Source organism: Anolis sagrei, chromosome X, assembly GCF_037176765.1.
Source record: "Anolis sagrei isolate rAnoSag1 chromosome X, rAnoSag1.mat, whole genome shotgun sequence".
NCBI classification, from domain to species: domain Eukaryota; kingdom Metazoa; phylum Chordata; class Lepidosauria; order Squamata; family Dactyloidae; genus Anolis; species Anolis sagrei.
This window is the reverse complement of record NC_090034.1, coordinates 44572515-44585403: the sequence shown is the minus strand read 5'-3', so window position 1 is coordinate 44585403 and position 12889 is coordinate 44572515. Positions and strand designations below refer to the sequence as shown.

The 12889-nt window shown below is 42.3% G+C and overlaps 1 protein-coding gene across 1 annotated transcript in view; it reads right to left on the bottom strand.

Moving 5' to 3' along the window:
- Positions 1-12889, bottom strand: part of TBX5 (T-box transcription factor 5) — a 108876-nt gene that overhangs the window by 71676 nt on the left and 24311 nt on the right. Inside the window, exon 2 of the mRNA XM_060785451.2 lies at positions 10271-10342. The gene's annotated coding sequence lies outside the window, so the exon portion shown is untranslated. The remainder of the gene's footprint in view (positions 1-10270; positions 10343-12889) is intronic.

Below are 12889 nucleotides of genomic sequence, written 5' to 3'. Positions count from 1 at the left end.
CCATGGGCGACTGGTAGATGCGTTGAGTGATGGGGGGGGGGGGGGGGATTGAATCAGCAAGTCAAATAGACCCAGAAACAGGTCTAATATCTGAGGCCTCTTCTACACTGCCACAGAACCCAGATTATCAAGGTCGGTGATAGACATTGTCAACTTTGAACAGGATTATATGAGTCTACTTTGCCATATAATCCAATTCAAAGCAGAGAATCTGGATTTATATGGCAGTGTAGAAGGGGTCTGGGGCGTCTAAATGTGTGTTGGTCAGTGTAGCAGCAGCAGTAGTAACCCCTGTCTCCCCTTTTCTCCCTGAAGGTTTTAGTTTAACCTTTGAACATTTTATCTCATACATTTGGCCCGTTCTCTGTGTCTGGTTTTACTATGCTGTTTTATATTGTTGATTTTGTTATTTCATATTTTGCTATGCTGTACTTTGTTATTGTGTGTTTATTATGTTGTATTACTTTGGGCTTGGCCTCATGTTAGCCGCCAGAATCCCCTTTGGGGAGATGGTGGCGGGTTATAAATAAAGTGTATTATTATTATTATTATTATTATTATTATTATTATTATGTCTAGTGTTATAAGCATTGCGTTTTGGGATCTTCCATCACACTAGAGAAAAAAACCACTGAAAATCCGATATCTGCCTCTTGTAGAATTCTGGGGTTTGTAGTTTATTGAGGCTGTTAAAGTCTTCTCCCTAAACTACAAAGCCCAGAATTCTGCAGGAGGCAGAAACCGGATTTTTAAGTGGGTCTTTTCTCTAGTGTGATGAGGCCGGTAGGCCCTTTCCACACAGCTGTATAAAATCCACATTGAACTGGATTATATGGCAGTGTGGACTCAGATAACCCAGTTCAAAGCAGATCTTGTGGATTCTCTGCCTTGATATTCTGTCTTATATGACTATGTGGAAGGGCCCTTAGGGATTGATTTCCTGGGGGGGGGGGCGGATTGGGGCTCAGATTGCCCTCTTCCCCCAACATTGATGTTCTCCATCCATCCTGAAGGCACCCATTTCTTCCTGGCCTTGGGATCCCCTTCCCCCACCCATTGCGGCGGCGGGGTGTTGTGGTTGCGACTGCGGTTGTTGCTTTTAATGGCTCCGCCTGCGCGTTTTGGAAGCAGGTTGACGGATTGCTTGTAAATCAAAAAGGGGTTTTAACGACTGGGAGCAGGAAACGCCGAGTAAATGAGGAAAGGGGGCTCTTTTTGGTTGGGGGGAGGAGGAGGAGGAGGGGAGGATGGAGAGGAGCTCTGATGGAAGCAAGATGAAGGGGAGTCAGTCTGGCCTAAGTTGCGGCGGGGGTGGGGGGTGGCTCCCCTCCCCCTTGCTCCTCCCCCACCCCCAAATTTGAAGGATTAAAGGCCTGGGACCCTCACTGGCGCCCGGTGGTGTGTTCTCTATCAGGAGCCCCCCCCCCCCCAAAAAAAAGAAGTCCAGCTCACATCAGGAAAAATTTAATCACTCGAAACCAGATCCAGCTTAAAAGGTTTATGGAGCTCACAATCCTGGATTGGATGATCTTCCAAAGGTCAGAAGAAGGAGTTATTCTTCTTAATATTCTTCTTACATTATTATATATTATTTATTTCTGTATTTTTTTCCATATTTGGAGGGCGACAAAGGACACTCTCAAGCCTGGCCTCCTCTTGTCGGCTTGCTTTATCAATATATAGATAGAAACCAGCACCTCTTTCCCTCTGTTTTCTGTCTCATGAAAGCCTTATTTCTGGCAACCGGACAAATAGATGCCTTAATATCTAGGGCCTCAGGGCCCTTCCACACAGCCCTATAACCCAGAAAATCAAGGCAGAATAACCCACAATATTTGCTTTGAGCTGGGTTGTCTGAAAGCCCTTCCACACAGCCCTATATCCCAGAATATCAAGGCAGAATAATCCACAATATCTGATTTGAGCTGGGTTGTCTGAAAGCCCTTCCACACAGCCCTATATCTCAGAATATCAAGGCAGAATAATCCACAATATCTGCTTTGAGCTGGGCTATCTGAGGGCCCTTCCACACAGCCCTATAACCCAGAATATCAAGGCAGAATAATCCACAATATCTGCTTTGAGCTGGGTTGTCTGAGGGCCCTTCCACACAGCCCTATATCTCAGAATATCAAGGCAGAATAATCCACAATATTTGCTTTGAGCTGGGTTGTCTGAAAGCCCTTCCACACAGCCCTATAACCCAGAATATCAAGGCAGAACAATCCACAATATTTGCTTTGTGCTGGGTTGTCTGAGGACCCTTCTACACAGCCCCATATCCCAGAATATCAGGGCAGGAAATCCCACATTACCTGAGTGTGGACTCAGATAACCCAGTTCAAAACAGATATTGTGGGATGTTCTTCCTTGATATTCTGGGATACAGGGCTGCGTGGAAGGGCCCTGGGTTATCTGAGTCCACAAGGAGGGCCCTTCCACACATTAAAATAGAATAGAATGAAAGACACAAAAATGCAGACAAAAAAGCATTCTATGGGCCCTTCCACACAGCCCTATATCCCAGAATATCAAGGCAGAAAATCCCATATTATCTGAGTGTGGACTCAGTTAAACCAGTTCAAAGCAGATATTGTGGGATTTTCTGCTTCGATATTTTGGGATATAGGACTGTGTGGAAGGGTCCTATGAATCTACACCGACCATTTCATGCTGCTTTGAGGGCCCTTCTACACAGCCATATAACCCAGAATATTAAGGCAGAGAATCCACAAGATCTGCTTTGAACTGGATTATCTGAGTTCACACTGCTATATAATCCAGTTCAATGTGGATTTTATACAAAAGTGTAGAAGGGGTCTGAGGGACCTTCCAGACAGACCCTATATCCCAGGATCTGATCCCAGGTTTTCTGTTTATCCCAGATTATCTGGCAATGTGGACTCATATAATCCAGGTTAAAGCAGAAAACTTGGGATAAGATTCTGTGATATAGAGCCTGTCTGGAAAGGCTCTGAGGCCCCTTCCATACAGCTGCATAAAATCCCACATTATCTGGTTTGAACTGGGTTATATGGCGGTGTGGACTCAGATAACCCAGTTCAGAGGGGTCGCCAAAGACCATCAAAAAACACAGTATGTTCTATTGGTCGGGGGGGGGGGGGTTCTGTTTCAATGTCTATTTTCCCCAAACTCCACCAGTGTTCACATTTTGGCATATTGAGTATCCGCTCCAAGTTTGGTCCAGATCTATTACTGTTTGAGTCCACAGTGCTCTCTAGATGTAGGCGTACCACAACTCCCAAACTCAAGGTCAATGCCCACTGAACCCTTCCAGTATTTTCTGTTGGTCATGGGAGTTCTGTGTGCCAAGTTTGGTTCAATTCCATCGTTGGTGGAGTTCAGAATGCTCTTTGATTGTAGATGAACTATAAATCCCAGCAACTACAACTCCCAAATGACAAAATCAATTCCCCCTCCCAATCCCACCAGTATTCAAATTTGGGCATATCGGGTATTTGTGTCAAATGTGGTCCAGTGAATGAAAATCCATCCTGTATATCAGCTATTTGAATGACGTTTCATGACAGTAGCAAAATTACAGTGATGAAGTAGCAACGAAAATAATGTTATGGTTGGGGGTCACCACAAGATGAGGAACTGTATTAAGGGGTCACAGCATTAAGTAGGGTGAGAACCACCGGTCTTGAGTGCTGCCGCCTCGCCAAACAAACCCCAGGATTCTATGGCATCCAAACATGGCAGTTCTAGGGGTGCCAAAGTGCACGCGTCTTGCAACGTGAAGCCCAACTTGGATTCTTTCGGAGGACGGTTTCCTCTTTTTCTACCCTCCAAGCAATGGGAGAAACACCCGAAAATAGAAAGCCATCGATTTCAGAAGAAGGGAATGGTCACTTGGAACGGCTTGGGAAAGTAACTTCGCTGGAGAAAGCTTGAGATCAGAGTTTCCCTTGAGCGCGTCTATTGGCACCAAAACGACCTCTCCTCTCAACACGCCTCGAAGATGTGCTTGAAGAAAAGAGTCCTTTTGCCAAACGTTGCAACTTTCAGCATCCTCTCTCCAGTTAGAGGATGCCATTCCGGAAAATAAACCGCCCCAACCCGTTTCAGAAAGAGAGAAATAAAGAATATGGGCGCAAAGAAGCTAGGTCCCCCCATCCCGCTCCAAAACCGTGCGTAATTCCTTCTTTTACGCACAGCAGTCGGGTCTTTCTCAACTTTCTGGGAAACCTTTCTCTCCTTTTTTTCGGGTTTTTTTGGATGAATGAGGGGCAAATGGGCTCCTCCACCCCTCCTTGGTTTTCCCAAGTCTTCCTCACCCCGAAAAAACTATTTTGGATTCTAGTTGAGACCTGTTTCTAGGCCTCCCTTGACCTCCCCTCCTTGTGTTTCTTTTTTTCTTCTTCTTCCAAGGCGAGCATATTTCTGCGGGAAAGGCCAGCCTGGTTCTAAATTAGTTCGACATACCTATCAACAGCTGCCTTTGCAAGAGCCTCACATAAAGCCCACTGTGTGTGTGTGTGTGTGTGTCTACACGTGTGTGTCTGGCATGCAAGCAAAATGGGAAAGGGGCCCAGAGGTCACCAACGCGACAAGCTCAGAGTCGCACTTAAGCCCTTCATTTGGACCCCATTTGTGGCCGGGTTGATCCCATTCACCAGAGTCGGGGCTGCTATTAGCTTTATAAATTGCTGGTCTCGTTTCTTGCATTTGTAATATATACATATATATCTCTATATAGCAAGGGAGGAGGGAAAGGGGGAGAGGTCGCTGGCGGAGGCGGCTATATTTGGAAAAGAATTTGAAAGAGCTTCCAGGGAAAGCTAGAAGACAGAAGGCCCTGGCGCTGGTGCACAATTGCCAAGCCCCCTCACTAGTATTGCCAGAGATGCTAGATTACTACTAGTAGTAGTAGTAATGATATTATGGTTTGAAAACCAGAAGGAAGAGGAATATGCATTTGCCAAGCGCCCTCGCTAATGTTTCCAGAGATCCTAGATTACTACTACTACTACTAATAATAATAATAAGATGGTTTAAAAACCAGAAGGAGGAGGAGGAATCTGCCTTTGCCAAGTGCCCTCACTAATATTGCCAGAGATGCTAGATTACTACTACTAGTAGTAGTAGTAGTAGTAGTAATAATATGGTTTGAAAACCAGAAGGAGGAGGAGGAATCTGCATTTGCCAAGCGCCCCACTAATATTGCCAGAGATGCTAGATTACTACTACTAGTAGTAGTAATAATAATATGGTTTGAAAACCAGAATGGAGGAGGAGGAATATGCATTTGCCAAGCGCCCTCGCTAATGTTTCCAGAGATGCTAGATTACTACTAGTAGTAGTAATAAGAATAATACGGTTTTAAAAACAGAAGGAGGAGGAGGAATCTGCATTTGCCAAGCGCCCTCGCTGATGTTTCCAGAGATGCTAGATTACTACCACTAGTAGTAATAATATGGTTTGACAACCAGAAGGAGGAGGAATGTGCATTTGTAAAGTGCCCTTGCTAATGTTTCCCTTAGATTCCAAATAACTACTGGTAGTAGTAATAACAAGAGTATTGTTTGCAAACCAGAAAGAGGAGGAGGAATCTACATTTGCCAAGTGCTGTCACTAATGTTTCCAGAGATGCTAGATTACTACTAGTAGTAATAACAATAACATGTATTGTCAAAGGCTTTCATGGCCGGAATCACTGGGTAGTTGTGAGTTGGAAGTGACCGCAGGAGCCATTTAGTCCGACCTCCTGGCATGCAAGAAAAGCACAATCATTTAGTTACATGGGAAGGCGAGAGGAAACTATAATTGGGTTGTTGAGTGTTTTCCGGGCTGTATGGCCATGTTCCAGAAGCATTCTCTCCTGACATTTCTCCTGCATCTATGGCAGGCATCCTCAAAGGTCACAACCTCACAACCTCTGAGGATGCCTGCCATAGATGCAGGCAAAACGTCAGGAGAGGATGCTTCTGGAACATGGCCATGCAGCCTGGAAAACTTACAACTCAACAATAATATGGCTTGAAAACCAGGAGGAAGAGGAGGAATGTGCATTTGCCAAGTTCCCTCACTAATGTTTCCAGAGATGCTAGAATACTAGTACTAGTAGTAATAACAATATGGTTCGAAAACTAGAAGGAGGAGGAGGAGTGTGCATTTGCCAAGCGCCTTCACTAAAGCTTCAAGAGATGCTAGATTACTACTAGTGATAACAAATGGCATGGATTGTCGAAGGCTTTCGTGACCTGAATCACTGGGTTGTTGTGAGTTTTCCCAGCTGTTTTCACAACCTCACAACCTCACAACCTCTGAGGATGCCTGTCATAGATGCAGGCGAAACGTCAGAAGAGAGTGCTTCTGGAACATGGCCATACAGCCCAGAAAACTCACAAACCAATAATAATATGGTTTGAAAACCAGAAGGAGGAGGAGGAATGTGCGTTTGCCAAGAGCCCTCACTACATTCACACCTACCTTCAACAGACAAGAGTTCTTTCTCCCACCCTGGACATTCCACAGATATATAAACCCCATGTTTCTAGTTTCCAACAGACCTCACAACCTCAGAGGATGCCTGCCATAGTTGCAGGCGAAACGTCAGAAGAGAATGCTTCTGGAACATGGTTATACAGCCCGAAAAACTTACAAGAACCCAACAACAGTACTAGTAGTTGTTGTAATAATAATGTAATAATAACACTTTGTAACACAATTTGTGTTCCTAACTGGTTCTAGCAAAAACATGGCAAAGGTGTGCTGAACTGCAAAAACTTTTTTTGATACAGCATATTTTGCTCTAGGTTTTCAATCTCTCATGGAGTCTCACCTAATCCAGCGTCAGGAGAGAATGTTTCTGGAACATGGCCATACAGGCCAGAAAACTCACAGCAACCCAGTCATCCAACTTAGTTTGTGGCAGCCACAACAATGAAGTTTCCCGAGGAGAACAACTCCTTTCAAAGTTAGGACCGCACAATGAAACAGGAAATAACACTTTTAAACCAGGAACAGTTTTGTTTCGTTTTTTCAAATTGTGTGACATAGTGTAATAGTGAGGGGAGAGGAGGACTTTGCCTTTGCCAGGTGCCCTCCTTCCAGATTAATAATGATGATGATGATAATGATGACGATACTACTAATAGCAGCAATAAGGTAATAATAATAATAATAATCAATACAACAGCCAACAGAGTGATCTTGTCTGCTGTGGACTCACCTTATTGTGTTTCCAATAATAATAATAGTAGTAGTAATAATAATAATAATAATAATAATAATAATCCAATACAGCAGCCAGCAGAGTGATCTTGTCTGCTGTGGACTCATCTTGTTGTGTTTCCAATAATAATAATAATAATAATAATAATAATAATAATAATAATCCAATACAGCAGCCAGCAGAGTAATCTTGTCTGCTGTGGACTCATCTTGTTGTGTTTCCAATAATAATAATAATAATAATAATAATAATAATCCAATACAGCAGCCAGCAGAGTAATCTTGTCTGCTGTGGACTCATCTTGTTGTGTTTCCAATAATAATAATAATAATAATAATAATAATAATAATAATAGTTGTTGTTTGAAAGGGAAAAGGAGAGGAGGAATTTGCATTTGCCAAGCCCCCTCGCTAATGTTTCCAGATATGTCAGATTATTATTATTATTATTATTATTAATAATAATAATAATAGTTCTTGTTGTTGTTTGAAAGCCAGAGAAAAGAGGAAGAATGTCCATTTGCCAAACGCCCTGCTAATGTTTCCAGACCTCACAACCTCTGAGGGTGCCTGCCATAGATGCAGGCGAAACGTCAGGAGAGAATGCTTCTGGAACATGGCCATACAGCCCGAAAACCTTACAGCAAGCCAATGCTAGAATGCTAATAATACTAATACTAATAATTGCTGTGGCTTGAAAGGGGGACTGGAAAGGAAAGGATGAATTTGCATTTGCCAAGCACCCTCTCCAATGTTTCCTTCCAGAGATGCCAGTATCGGTAATAATAGCATTAATGCAATTCGACATCACCTGAACTGCCATGGGTTAATGCTATGGATTGCTGGGATGTATAGTTTGGTGAGGCGCCAGTACTCTGTCAGAGAAGGCCAAGAGCCTTGTGAAACTACTACTCCAGGAATCGGTAGCATTGAGCCAAGGCAGCTCAAGCGTTGTCAAACTGCATGAATTCTATAGCGTGGATGCACTCCCAAGTTGTGACTGATGCATTTGGGTCCAAATGAATGGGAAAAGTGGCTTTTGAAATCATGCACCTATAAGGTCGATCTGCGCCTCCCCAAACTACAACTCCCAGGATTCCATCACATTGCACCACAGACAATTCGAGTCCAACTGCATTAATTCTACAATGTTGGCGCATCTTCAGCCAGACAGGCATTCACTTTGGAAACTAGAAACTTCATAAAGGAAAAGAATGAGGCTTGAACCTTTCGGTTAGACGTAACTGGAGTAAACCGGCACACAGGTTGCTCACCATTTAAATGAAAAGCCGCTTTGGGTCTCCCTCAAGAGAGAAAAGTACTAATATTAATATTACTAATATCGGTAATATTATTGTAATTGCCGGTATTAGTAACATAAATTACTATTACTAATATATTAATATTACTAATATATGTAACTACTATTATTACTACTACTAATAATAATAATACTTTATTTGTATTCTGGCCTATCTCCGCTAGGGGAATAATTAGTAATATTAATATTACCAATATCTGCAATATCATTATTATTAATATCGGCAATATTACCGATATTAGTAAAATCACCAATAGCAATACTTATATCACATATATTAATATTTTCAATATTACAGATATTAGTAATGTTAATATCACCAACATCAGTAATATTAATACTAATATATGTAATATTTTATTACTAATATATTAATTTTACGAATATCGCTAACAATAATAATATCTGCACTATTTTAAACAAAGGCTGGATGGCCATCTGTCAGGGGTGATTTGAATGCAATATTCCTGCTTCTTGGCAGAGGGTTGGACTGGATGGCCCATGAGGTCTCTTCCAACTCTATGATTCTATGATTCTATGAATATTGTTACTAATAGCAGTAACATTAATATGACTAATATCTGTAATATTAATATTAATATATGTAATATTTTATTACTAATATATTCATTTTACTAATATCACTAACAATAATATTATGTAATATTACTAATAGCAGTAATATTAATATTTCTATAATCTGTAATATTAATATATGCAATATTTGTATTAGAATCATAGAATCATAGAGTTGGAAGAGACCTCATGGGCCATCCAGTCCAACCCCCTGCCTAGAAGCAGGAATATTGCATTCAAAGCACCCATAACAGATGTTAACACAGGGTTAAACCCCTGTGCCGGCAGGACTGAAGACCGACAGGTCGCAGGTTCGAATCCGGGGAGAGGCGGATGAGCTCCCTCTATCAGCTCCAGCTCCTCATGCGGGGACATGAGAGAAGCCTCCCACAAGATGATAAAACATCAAATCATCCGGGCGTCCCCTGGGCAACGTCCTTGGAGACGGCCAATTCTCTCACGCCAGAAGCGACTTGCAGTTTCTCAGGTCGTTCCTGACATGACAAAAAAAAAAAAAAGAAACAACCCATGACAGATGACCATCCAGCCTCTGTTTAAAAGTTTCCAAAGAAGGAGCCTCCAGCAAACTCCGGAGCAGAGAGTTCCTACTATTAGCGATATGGTTCTTCTTCTTATTATTATTAGTAATAATAATAATAATGTCAATGAGGTGTGACCAAAAAGAGCCTACTATCCCCAAAGGAGAACCCTGTCCACCTCATGAACTGTTTTCTTCCTCCCCAAATGCGTTAGGGCCCTTCCACACAGCCATATAACCCAGAATATCAAGGCAGGAAATCCCACCATATCTGCTTTGAACTGGGTTATCTGAGTCCACACTGCCATATATTCCAGTTCAAAGCAGAATTTATTCCTTTTCTACACCGCCTGGAAGGGCCCAAGGCGGATTGACTTGACCAGAGACTCAAAGAAACACAACCCCCAAAACATTGTTTACAAACAAAACAAAAACAAGATCACAATCATTCAAAAGCATGTACAACAGGGGCGCCTGGATTGAATGTCTCCAAGTGTCAACCTTTCGGAAACGAGAAGGAAATGTAACGTCAGGTCTGGAATGGCTTGCAATGCTGTCTTTTCGAAAGAAAGTGGCCGGCCCTGGAGTTCAAGAACGCCTTCCCTCTTTCCCTTTCCAAGCTGAAGAAGCCTTACCTTACTTTCCCATCCAGGTTTTGGCTTCCAGAGACGACGGCGCAGGGATGGCAATGGGAAAGCCAAACTTCTCTGCAACGCAAGGAAGGAAAGAGAGAGAAACCGCGTTAAGGCCGTTCTTTCCCTCTTTTCCAAGGTCCCTTTTCCCGGCCTGAACCCTCAGTGGGAGTCCTCAGGCCCCTTTCCCCCGAAAGGAAAGACCAGAGCGTTGGAATGCCTTCACACTTCCAGCCAGGAAGGAGGAGGAAAGGGGCTGCCCCCAAAGTGTCGGGTTTTTTGAGGGGGGAGGCCAGGCTTTCGGGTCCTTGCTGGAAGTGGCAGGAAAGGAGCGAGGCCATTCCTCCAGGACAGAGGAGACCCATTGAAAACCAGGGCTGTTGGCAAGAGGGGTCAACTTCTCCTTCACCTCGGTCTCCAAACCCTCCAGATCCAGACCATGCCCTAGGTGGGCTTTGAGAGGAGACCCAACCATTCAGGGTTACCGACTGAGGTGTCAACTCACCATTCACCTCTGTTTCCATGGCCCCTTCCACACAGCTGAATAAAATCCCACGTTATCTGCTCTGAACTGGAATGTATGGCAGTGTGGACTCAGATAACCCAGGTCAAAGCAGATATTGTGTGATTTTCTGCCTGGATATTCTGGGTTATATGGCTGTGTGGAAGGGCCCCAAGCCTCCACTTCCATAACCTTCCCTATATTTCGAAACATTGACTTTTAGGTATGTTATATTTCTAACTAGAGGAGTCCCATAGCTTCAGGGCTATTTACTGAGGTGACTAAACACTCACCTCTGGCTAGATCTACACTGACATTTCATGTGACATAGATCCATCGAATGCAGTTCGGAGTGCATTATATTGGTCTATACCAGGCATGGGCAAACTTGGGCCCTCCAGTTGTTTCGGACTTCAACTCCCATAATTCCTAACAGCCGGTAGGCTGGTAGTGATTGTGGGAGTTGGAGTCCAAAACACCTGGAGGTCCCACGTTCGCCCATGCCTGGTCTATACAGACTATATAATGCAGTTCATAATAATAATAATAATAATAATAATAATAATAATAATAATATCAATTATTTAGGTCTATACCGCCCACAAAATGCAATTCAAAGTAATAATAATAATAATAATAATACTGTCCATTAATTGGGTCTATACCCAAGTAATTATAATTGTAATGTCCATTATTTGGGTCTATGCCCAAGTTTACCCATGCCTGGTCTAAACAGACTATATAATACAGTTCATAATAATAATAATAATAATAATAATAATAATAATAATAATAATATCAATTATTTGGGTCTATACCGACCACATCATGCAGTTCAAAGTAATAATAATAATAATAATAATATCCATTATTTTGGTCTATACCGACAACATCATGCAGTTCAAAGTAATAATAATAATAATAATAATAATAATAATAATAATAATATCAATTATTTGGGTATAATATCAATTATATTTGGAGGACCATATAATAGCAGTTCAAAGTGATGATGATGATGATGATGATGGTGTCCATTATTTGGTTCTATACCGACTATATAATGCAGTTCTAAATAATAATAATAATAATAATAAAAATAATAATAATAATATCCATTATTTGGGTCTATACCGACCATATAATGCAGTTCTAAGTAATAATAATAATAATAATAATAATAATAATAATAATAATGTCCATTATTTGGGTCTATACCGACCATACAATGCAGTTCAAAATGCATTATACTGAGATGGGTCTACACTGCCCTCTATTCCAGGATCTGATCCCAGATTATCTTCTTATCCCAGATTATCTGGCAGTGGAGACTCCGGTCTCTTCTCCACTGCCATATAATCCAGATTATCAAAGCAGACAATCCTCGTTATCTGCTTTGAACTGGATGACAGGAGTCTACACTTCCATATAATCCAGTTCAAAGCAGATAATCTGGATTTATATGGAGTGTAGAAGGGGCCTCGTCTCACCTGGTTCTAAGCAAATAACCTTTCACCGTAAGATACTTTGAGTCTCCTTTGGGAGGGATAAAGCAAGGTATAAATAAACAGAAACACAATAATAATAATAATCTGGGATCAGATCCTGGGATATAGGGCAGTGTAGATCCAGCCTGGGTCTATACCGACCATATAATGCAGTTCAACTCCCAGGGCCCCATAGAGTCGGGGCAGTTCAAGGGGATGTCGAATGCATCCTTTGAAGGGTTCCCAAAGCCATGTCACTAAAGCTGGGAAGCGAAAGGCCTGGCCGATAAGTGAAAGTGGTATTTTTATAGGCTGATAAAGCCAGGCTTATCTGGGTTCCTTTTGGACTCTCTTCCCCACTCTCTTCGCTCCTTCTTTCGCTCTTCTTTCCAAGTATCCCTAATTGGTCATTGGCAGCAGTCTGACAACCTTCCTTCCTTCCTCTTCCTTCCTTCCTTCCTTCCTTCCTTCCTTCCTTCCTTCCTTCCTTCCTTCCTTCCTTCCTTCCTTCCTTCGTTCTTCCCTTCCTCCCTCCCTTCCATCCATCCATCCTTCCTTCCTCTCTCTCTCTCTCTCTCTCTCATTCCCTTCCTTCCTCCCTCCATGTACATGTTATGCTGATTTAGGAGATAA